The 10,950-nt window shown below is 40.6% G+C and overlaps 1 protein-coding gene across 5 annotated transcripts in view; it reads right to left on the reverse strand.

The window, feature by feature from the left end:
- Positions 1-10,950, reverse strand: part of LOC119177372 (uncharacterized) — a 63,729-nt gene that overhangs the window by 35,574 nt on the left and 17,205 nt on the right. The window lies entirely within an intron of this gene.

A 10,950-nucleotide genomic window follows, 5' to 3' on the forward strand; every position in this document is an offset into this window, starting at 1 on the left:
CATTGAGCTCATGGAGAGCTCGGGGCACATCTTCAATAGAGAAGTCAGCGTCTAAGTTAGTGTTGTCGCTGCCAGAGTAATCAGGGTGAGGGGTCACGGGGCCCGTGGGAAGCGGGAGATATTGTTCCACGAGGTTCTTGACAACATCTTCCAGTGACACTGTCCATTTAGCCTGACGAAGTATCTTCACGATCGAATGACGCTGATTTGTGCGGGTGTTGGTTTCATTGAGGAGGTGTTTGAGTAAGTTCCACGTTTTGCCATTTCGAACCTGACCATCAATCGAATTACACTGTAAACCAAATTACACCCATATAGGCGTTTTATAGTGTGTATAACTCACACCCCTACACTCCACGAAATGGGTGTATCAAGCAGGACTACACCTATTACAGTGGGCGGATTTCCGAATTTACCCCCTATGGCCCAAACATTTTTAGGGTGTAAAAGCAAATGTACACCCAAATGACCTTAAGGGAGTGAGGGTGTAAAAGCGAATGTACACCCAAGTAATATTAAGGGCGTAAGGGTATAATATTGCTATGACACCTTACCACCCTTAAAAAAACAATAGTGTAGGGGTATAATTCGCCCTAACAGCAAAAAGGGTGTGGGGGTGTTCATGCTGAATAATGCCCCAACACCCATGTGAAAAATACCATAATTCGAGTGTTACCTCTTTCCAGTAAACCCCTGTGGAAGCACGTGAAAGCTTACCCTTTACCATTCATGTGCAGATGTCCTATTGTAGTGGCTCCTGCCACAGTGTGGTAATCCTGGCCCTAGCACAGCTTTTATGGTGCATATATGAAGCACGGCATATAAGGCTCTCACATATAAGATGTAATCGTAACTGAATGCGAAGGCATCACTCGAAATGAGCTGTCACACATAACACAACATTCACAAGGTCATGTCATAGTGCAAAATGAAATAAGATTTATTTTAGTAGACACAGAGCACATACAGGCTTCAGAGACAAATTGTACCTTAATCAAAAGCCTTTTTCAATTGTGCAGAGCAAAATGCCATTTGCTACAAAAGAAGACCAGAATTCAGACGTCAGTGGTATGGCATTGAGCTCTAACGACCAATGCATGCATATCAAAGTACAACAGAAGAGCCTTTATTTGCACTTAAAAATGAAGAACTAATTTTAACACGCTTCAATGCAGCACAAAAGCACAGTGCAGTGAAGCATACAAACAGCAGGAAGAGTAGTGTAATGCAGCATGCCTTATTTCTCCAATATACTGAAATAATATATCAATGCACACTATAATTGCCACAATGATACGCCACAGTTTGCATGTTTTGTGGCATGCCTTATGAATATTATGCAAAGCTAGTGGTATTCTAATGAATGTAATGACAAAACAGTCTTAAAATAGTATTTTCATTTCACAATAACCCTTGTGTGTTAAAACATTCGGAATACTGGAGAAACAATAATACAGGAGTGAAAAAAATAGGCAAAATTACAATAACTTACCAGTATCACTAGATACTCACCATGCAGAATAATTGATTTAAAGATGTAAAATATCAAGCGCATCACATAATATGTGCCCCTGAAACAATTCAACATCAAGGAACATAAAATGGACACACAAAAGCAGAGTGAAAGAGTAACCACTTACAGCTAGCAGAGGTGGAGCAGCCAAGCTATCATCTGGAGCAATATTTTGAGCATCATATCTTGCTTTTCCAGGGAGAAAATTTAAATTTGGGGCAGGTTTCAGGAAAAACAAACGCAGCATTTTGGAGCCTGAAATTCCAAATTTACAGCATCGATTATTATGTGTAGTTTAACATCCCAAAACTACCATATGGTTATGAGAAACGTCATAGTGGAGGGCTCCAGAAATTTTGACCACCTGGGGTTCATTAACATGCACCCAAATCTGAGCACACGGGCCTGCAGCGTTTCTGCTTCCATCGGAAGTGCAGCCACCGCAGCCATGATTCGATCCCGCGACCTGCGGGTCAGCAGCCGAGTACCATAGCCCCTAGACCACCGCGGTTGGGCTCCAAATTTATAGTAGTACAACAAATTAGACTGAATCACACAAAAGGAAAAAATCGATGTAGAAATTATTTGACATCCACTAATTCATTCAAAATACATGAGAGTGCAGCTATTTCAATAAAAGCACTCTTGAACTGTCCCACAGTGCAAACAATGCTAACCTCCCTATTTACGAACGCTCCTCGACTCGAATCTCCTCCTTCACTTGAACTAGCTGAGCACAGCGCCACCGCTTGTCCAAAAATGACGCTGCCTTTCTCGAGAATCCCTGCAGATTATCCCTGATATTGGTTGATTTGCTCTGTCTAGAGACTACGCTGGAATCAATTTTCTCAAGTCAAGGTGAAGCATTTAGTGAAGGGATGTTCTAAAATACGGGGGTAAAACTCACAATAGCATTTGCCCAGCTTGTCAAACTGTTTGACAGGCGACCCAGAAATTCCAGATATTCGTAAAGGAGGAGCTCAAGGGGGTGGCGAAAAGAAAAAAAGTGGCATACGATTTTCTTTATCGTCGCTTAAGGCTGCAAAAACCTCATAAATTACTCTGTAAGATGTCCAGCACTCATACTAGTACTCATTATTGAATGGCATCTGCATGGCAAAGTAATATAGGGAAAAAATATTTTGTGTCCTCTGACAGCGAGTATTAGTAGCCACTTCCAAATCATAAAGCACTTTTCCGCAGAGCGAAAGCGTACTCTGGCAAAAGCCAGAGACTTAAAAAGCATTATGGACGTCATTGAAAGGGGGGAGAACTTCCTTTTAAACCGTTCTACTCTTTTCTTTTGCTGTGAGGTTGCAATATAGTCAATTAAAAGTTATAATTACGGTTGGCACATCTGTATTAGATTGGATGATGATGACCCCGCCTCAATGGTTTAGTCGCCAAGGCACTCAGCTGCATTTTTCATGCAATTGAAAACGCTGTAGGCCCATTTGCTTAGATTTGGGTGCAGAAGAACCCCAGGTGGCCGAAATTTCTGGAGCCCTCCCCTAAGGCGTCTCATAATCAAATGGTGGCTTTAGGACATTAAACTGCACACATCAATCAATTGGCTGGTGATGCGCAAACTTACGTTGAATAATGAATGTTATGTTTCTTGATAAAATTAACAATACTGAGAAATAATTGAGGCTGGTTGGATATTTCATAATGGTTTTGCACAAAATTAGGAAATTGTATCCAATTGACACAATTGGCACGGCTGCTGTTTGCTTGAACATGCAAATATGGATACGAAAATAGCATGTAATATTGTGCTACAGACATTAAACATGTGCTGTCAATAGACATCAATGCCTGAATTGAATAGTCAATTTCGCAACGAAGCCACGACCGCACAAAGAAAACACATGGACAGGACCGGTGCTCACTAGCAGCTGTTTGTACTATATATTCATAATATACCATATATTCATACACACAACCTTAAAAAGGTGGCTAGTCGGCATGAAGTACTGATGGAGTTCATGCCCCTAACAAACTAGCAAAGTTGCGCCGGTGCATCGCTGGAAATCATGCTGAGCAGCTGAAAGGCTGTAAAAAGAAGCATGCGCGGCCATTCACGAAGTCTGCCACTGAAGCGGTTTACAAAATACCCCTATCGTGCAGAAAGAGACATGTTAGCCAGACGACGACGCGCTGCGCCAATGATCGAGCGAGGGAACACTCCCTTACGGCAAAGAATGACGACGGTGCCCGTAAAAGAGCGCATGTGACTTCATGTGGATTCACACCAAGAGAAATTTCGAAGGGCTTTCACAAAAGAAACGGGGTATCGATTGCGTTAGCAAAACTTCACTCATCATGTATGAGCTGAAAGCACGGTATCTAGCGATTATGTGTCCTATAGCAGGATTAGGCAAGGGACGGCCCGAGTAGGTTGCACATGCGTTGACGAAAAGTGGGTTTATATCAGCCTGTTTCCTCAAGAAATAAACAATTGTAAATGAGTGCCCATCCCGTTTATGTGTTTTCTTCATTGTGGTCGTCATTTTGGCGCAAAATTGACTAATATTTAATGCAAACATGCACCAACTATCCCAACAGCGAGTTCTACTAGATATGAATGCCGCTAGTGCACATGTAAACAACAATAGCACGTGCAGCCGCCTTAGAACTGTGAAAAAAGCAGTGTTATACAGTGCTTCAGAGGAAGCACTTTCAATTTATTTCTGGGTAAATAAATGGCTTAATAAGCATAGGACCTTTTTCTGTGTTCATGACACGCTGTTAGAGTGATTTCATGCCAAACGCCCAGTCAATTTGGCAACCATCTCAAATGCACTAGAAAAATATTGTGCTGATTAACTGTATTCAAAGCAGTGAAACGGTAGGATATTTCGGAGAGAAAACATGTTTGGTCACGTGGTTGCCTTCAGAACTTTCCGGAATGTCGTTTGTGTGTTGTTTATGCAAAAATTTATTTTAAAAGTATGTTCTATACCAAACTTGGTCTACATGTTGAGTAAAGGTTCTTGTGCAAGGTGTTTGAAGCTCAGTAATATTATTGCAATTATACTGGCACATATGCTTCTAAGAATTTATCTAAAATGTGTTATGTTTGCAATTTTTTATTGCAATACTGCAGTTTGTATGAATATCTGAGTAGTGAATACTTACTCCACGCAAGGTATATTTTGAGAAAAAAAAATATTTGAGACCTCTCAAGCTGGTAAACTTTATGAGAAAAAATCATAAATTCTACAAAATCGTAATTTTTCTTCATATTGAGATGCGATTTTTGCCATGCGGTGGCTCAACTAAAAATTACCTTTATACATAAATTGAAAACAATTAAACAGTTCTTTTCATATACTATCGTTATATTTTTTGTTTTAAGGAAGAAAATATTTTTTTAGCATTCCCATTGGCGCCTATCTTCCCATTTGGTCATAGGACAGCTGCCGCCTTGAAATTTCCTATTTTCATCAATGGGGAAAGTTCAAAACTTATTGTAGAGAATCACTAAAACACATTCAACATGGCACATAGCATATTTCTTAGCGCATGCTTCTTTCTTAGGTCCTTCGCTGTTGACCCTGCGACATAGGCCAGCGAGCTTGTCATGTGCACAGAACGCAACTCTTACACCTATTTTTCCAGCGACCTTCTTTAGCCTATGGGAAACTTCGTGTACGTAGGGAATAACAGCCTTGCTAGAATGAGGCTTGTTGAGTTAGCTGTTGCTTTGTGTCTTATCAGGCAATCTTACTAACGTTTCGAGAGTCTCGGCAATAGAAGTTAACAGGGCATTAAAAAAGCCTGCTTGTTGAAGGCAACAAGCAGGCTTTTTTAATTTTTTAATTAACTTAGAGCGAGAAACTGCACTCTATCTGGTGGTGACAAGAGCCAGTTAGAATTGCCTTTAGGCAGGAAAAAGCGATGCTTCACTTGACTAGCTTAGAATGGGTGGACGTAAAAAGAAGGCTTTTCCTTGAGCAAGGTTTGTGCCGCCATTATACATGGTCAACCACAAAAAGCATTTCTCAGTCTAGACATCGTAACTTGTTGTCATGAATTAAACTCCCACTTTAATTACAGTTGCTTCATTTCACGCTGAAAAACGTCAAATATCTCACTGGTGCAGATGTGCGCATTGGCTCATGTTTAGCACCAATTCTTTGTGACCTTCTACTCGCGCGGTATGAAAGAAGTCTCATGGCTAACTTCGATCACACGAGTACAGTTAAAGTGTTGGGCTACGTGACTTTTTAGTGTTTTTCCGCATCGATCAATCTGACCCTCGGTGAACCACCGATGAGATATTTGACGTTTTCGGGCGTGAAATGAAGAAACTAGAAATAACGTCGGAGTTTATTTCTGACAACAAGCTACGATATCTAGAATTATAAATGCTTTTTTTTGTTTATCATGTATGTTGGCAGTACGAGCCATGCTCAAGAAAGAAACTCCTTTTTACGTCCACCCATTCTAAGTTAGTCAAGTGAAGTATCGCTTTTCCTTGCCTAAAGGCAATTTTAACTGGCTCTTGTCACCGCCAGATAGAGTGCAGTTTCTCGCTCCAAGTTCACCGCCTTCAACAAGCAAGCTTTTTTAATTCCGAGCTGACTTCTATTGCCGAGACCCTCGCAACGTCACTAAGAGTGCCTGATAAGAGACAAAGCAACAGCTAACTCAACAAGCCTCATTCTAGCAAGGCTGTTATTCCCTACGTACACGAAGTTTCCCAAAGTCTAAAAGAGGTCACTGGCAAAATAGGTGTAAGAGTTGTGTTCTGTGCACGCGATAAACTCGCTAGGCTATGTCACAGGGTCAACAGCGAAGAACCTAAGAAAGAAGCATGCACTAAGAAACACGCTACGTGCCATGTTGAATATGTTTTAGCGATGCTCTACAAGATATTTTTTTACTTTTGGGCACAGTTACATTAGCCAAACAGGGCGATGCATGAATGATCGGTTGAGGGAGCACGCCAACTCTCTAAAAGGTTCTCTTCCTAGCCACTTGGCAGACTATTGTAATAAGTCTTGTTGTCAGCCAATTCTTGAAAAGTGTTTGATCATGGGGGGATATAAAAATCGACGCGATCACGAGATTAGTGAAGCCTTCCACATTCAACAACTTGTGCTTACTGTGTTAGCGTACCCTCAATCTTTTTTAACTGCTGTGAAGTTAGTTATCTGTGGCCCATTTATATGACTGGTTATTGATAAGGTACGCCGTATGGTGCATGTATGTGCGATTCTGCTTATGGTGCATGGTTATGCGCAGATTCTGTTTTCAATAGATTGCAGTAGGTTTGCAATAAAATTTGGTTGTTTGTTCAGGGATGTGTTCTCGTCTCTTCTTTCCCTTCTTGTCCTTTGCGCTGTTAAGCACTTTCTTTGTCTAGCATACAGCACCAACCAGCCGTATCAAGCACTTTGTTAGTCTTGGAGGGGTATGTGCCAGTCAAATTGCAGTAATATTACTGCGCTTCAAACACTTTACACGTGAACTTGTACTTGACATGTAGACAAATTTTGGTATAGAAGCAAGAAGCAGTACTTTTAAGATAAAATTTTGCACAAACAAGAGTAAAACGACATTCCGGTAAGTTCATAAGCCAACTACCTGACCAAAAATTTTTTTTCTTTTGAAAATATTTTACTGTTTCACTGTTTTCAATGCAGTAAATCACAATTTTTTTTCGAATAGATTTGAGATGGTCGTTAAAATAGCTGCGATGTTTGGCGTCGAATGACCCATTAGTGAATCAACCTTTTAAGCTGGAGACATCTAGGCCATCTCCAGCTTATCATACAACTCTAACATTATGCATTGTACACAGTTTTTTTACATGCACTGCTGTTAATCTGATGGCAAACTGATACTCATATTGGAAAAATAAATAGGTATTTAGGACACATAGCTTGAGATGAAGCCTTTCCCATCAGAGGAATGTTCCTAAAATGTACAAGATATTTGGTGCACCCTATGAGTAGCGCCCACCACTGCTACGACCCTTTGAGTGGGGTCATGAGCCCAGAACAGCTGCTTTCAGGTTGTGATGAAGAGTGCACTGCATCTTCACCACCCAGTCCATCATAGAAGACGTAGTGTGCTTTCCTTTCAACATTCTGCATGTAAGAGATGCACAACATTCAACTAAGCATTTAAAAAATACTGGGAACAATCAGAACCTCATTATGATGTGTCATATAATAAAAAGCTCCAGCTTCCCCACTTTCAGCTTTACCACTATTCACTTTTACATTTACAAGCATCTGTGCATATTAGTGTACGAATGCAAGTGCCATGTTTGAGTATAGACCATGGTGGTGGTGAAAAAGTGCTTCTCTCTTGAATCATGCACCTACCAAAAAGTTTGAAATATACTGGGAAGCTCAAAATTTAGCGTTTATACCAAATTTTCTTGCTAAGCTAGAATACCCTAACCAATAGGCCACTACAATGGGTGATACAAAAAATTATATAAACCAATTCAGACAGAAAAGTAGCAATATTTATCATTTACTTTGAAGGATCGTTGTGTAGACCTGTACACATCACAGATGTACAATCTACTGTGTGAAACTAGTGTAAAACATCGAGCAAGCCCCAATCTGAAAGGATCAACAGCACTTACAAAATGACAACTGCTGCTGGAAACACAGCACTGTGTATTTGTGGAAGCTCAACTCTAAATTTCTTCTCCAGTTACATAAATTTGGTGTACTGGATAACTTTATAATATGTCTTTCACAGGTTGCTTATTGGTCAACAAAATGATTACTTTAGGCCACGAGTAAAACTGACTACTCTAAAAAATAAATAAGACGTGCTAATCCTATACTTTGAGTGCATGCATAAGCAGCTCATTCGCAGTTGAATTTTTTTTTAATTCATAAAAACAGCCATGCAACAGATAATGTATCACAAGTAAGTTAAATATATACTCAATAAGCTCTGAACTGTTGGACTATAAATATGTATAATTAAGAAAATGCACAACTTATTGGAGAAGTAGCTAACAGGAATATATGCATGGAGGGCTTATTAGTTGGATCAGTGCGTTTACATTCGTACGGATGAAACCTGCACAGACAAAATGCATGAAACAGACAAGAGCTGTTAGTTCTGCCTGCTTTCATTTACAGCCACCTGTGTCGCCATCCTCATTTTGTTTTTCACGAGCGTGTTCTTTAGTGGCTAACTATGCCTACACCATTATCATCTGTGCTGTATCAGTCTAACTGAAAGTTTTGTGTGGGTGTTTGTTGGTACACTTTGGCTAAGCTTTTATATGTAACCACAGCGCCAAAACCCTACACTAAAATATACAGAAATATTCTATTCTACAATATTCTATGTGCCGCAATACAACGGTGCAAAAATGCAAAAATATGTGTGCAACTCAGTGTGGCTGTTCAATTCCTTATTAAAGCAGATCAATATTTCTATATCCTGATTATTTAGGATATACTAGTATAAATATAAACAAACCTAACAAGGCATAAAAAGCGCAAATCAATGACCAAACAAGGTACATATAAATTCTTTGGTTAGCTGCACGATTTTTAACAAAACACATGTCACGCCGCTGCAAAGCGCAGGCATCAAAGGGGTACTGATACAAAGTTTAAGTATTTTTCAATTGTTGCTTTAAATAGCTAGCGTATTTTTTCGCATTAAAAACGCACCCCTATCTTCAGTCATTGAAATCTGGATTTTTTTTCTCCCACGTAATAAACGCGCCCTATTTGTCCACTGCAGTCCCACTGACTGACAACTGGCGCCTCCTTTACCGTTGGTCTGCTTCGTTATTATTATTATTATTATTATGCTATTTCTTTTGCCCACCTCGGCTCGCTCAGCCCCCCCCCTTTTTTTTCTCACCCGCTGCCGCATGCCGTAAGGTTTATCTGCGCGGGGCACATCCCCCCGTTTTCTTTAACCATGCCCCACAGCGAGGTTCACGAACACTGCGACTGTTGAGACATCGCTGCTGATAAGCACACAGCGAGCAAAGGTCACGAAGCTACCGGCGCCAAGAGACGGTCGCTTCCTGCAATTACGAGTATCGCGGGCAAATCGGGAGTTGGCAGGCAGGCACGCACTTCTGCACTTCGTTGTTCGCATGCACGAAAGCTTACCTTTTCAGATATAGCACGAAATTCAAAAGCGTTCTCCATGTAGCTCCCAGCGTACACTCCGTTGATTGCTTGATCAGAAACACTCTGCTTGCGGCGTGCACAAGCTTCAACGAAAGCCGTTGACAGAGGACACACACTCCGCCGCACCGAAGTTGTTCTGTACTTGCCGGCACGCCACAGATTGCAGTGACACATACTGTATCTACTGTAAGCACGAGTTAAACTGTGCAAGCCGTATAAGTACGCGTCCTGGACAAAGCAAGTGAATAGTAAAATAATAAACCACCGTCAGCCTGCAGCAAACACGCACACGACATGTTACCACCCAATTCAAAGTCTGCCTGTTGACGATGGCAATGCGCAGTTGCCCCGAGACCTAAAACCGAAACCGAAACTCGTAGCAGTACTGTTTTATGATATAATTTCCAAGCTATGTCAAGCCTCCAAGATATAGTGTAATATTTCATGCTTGACAACATATTTATTTGTTAGCAGAGCCTCAAAGTCTTTTTTTTTTTGCCACTGACGTGTGCAGGCGGGAAATGCGTAGCCTTCGTAATGTACATTTTTCTTTTCCCAGGTGAGGCGTTATTGCGCGTTGTTTAGACATTTTGGAGTCAAAATTTGTTACTTGTGGAACTTAGATATAAATAAAAAGTTAGGGAAGGGTGGCAAGAAGGTTGTTCCATATTTGACACATCTCGGTCGTTTTCTTTTATGTTCGTTTGAGGAGCATTTTTTATTCAAAATGGGGCAAATATAGAACCGAAACAAGCTCAACTAATGCTGCCTTGACATATACATGCTATCAACGTTCTTCTAGAACAGTAATAATTATAAATAATGTTTTATTATTACTGTTTTAGAGGAAAGGTGAACGTATGTATGAGCGTATTGATTGTCATTTGAGCTACTTTCGAGTCAGGATTTGGCCAATTTCGCAAAAAAAAAAATAAAGCTTGCGATTTGGATCCGCACGTATGCAACTACAGGCAAAAATGCACATACAAATTGCGTCAGGCCCCCTTTTTTCCTCTTTCTATTCCCTTGCACGCATAAATCCTAGCAACACCCCTGCTGTGCTATTAGCTTCTTTTAAATAACACTCTGCCACTCAGCAAGAACCGGGGGCTATGCTTTTTTTACCGACAAAGTATGAAGGACGCTTGCTTTTATTTCAAGTCTTAAATTTTGTGTGAGCATACTAATGTGCGATTATCAGTGCATTGTAACGCGACAGTAACAACTGTCAATTACAATGCTGCAATTAGTCAACTACTCTCCATCTTTGTGGCACGGGTACATTGCGCTAGTGTTGTC

The sequence above is a fragment of the Rhipicephalus microplus genome, chromosome X (assembly GCF_043290135.1).
Source record: "Rhipicephalus microplus isolate Deutch F79 chromosome X, USDA_Rmic, whole genome shotgun sequence".
Taxonomy (NCBI): domain Eukaryota; kingdom Metazoa; phylum Arthropoda; class Arachnida; order Ixodida; family Ixodidae; genus Rhipicephalus; species Rhipicephalus microplus.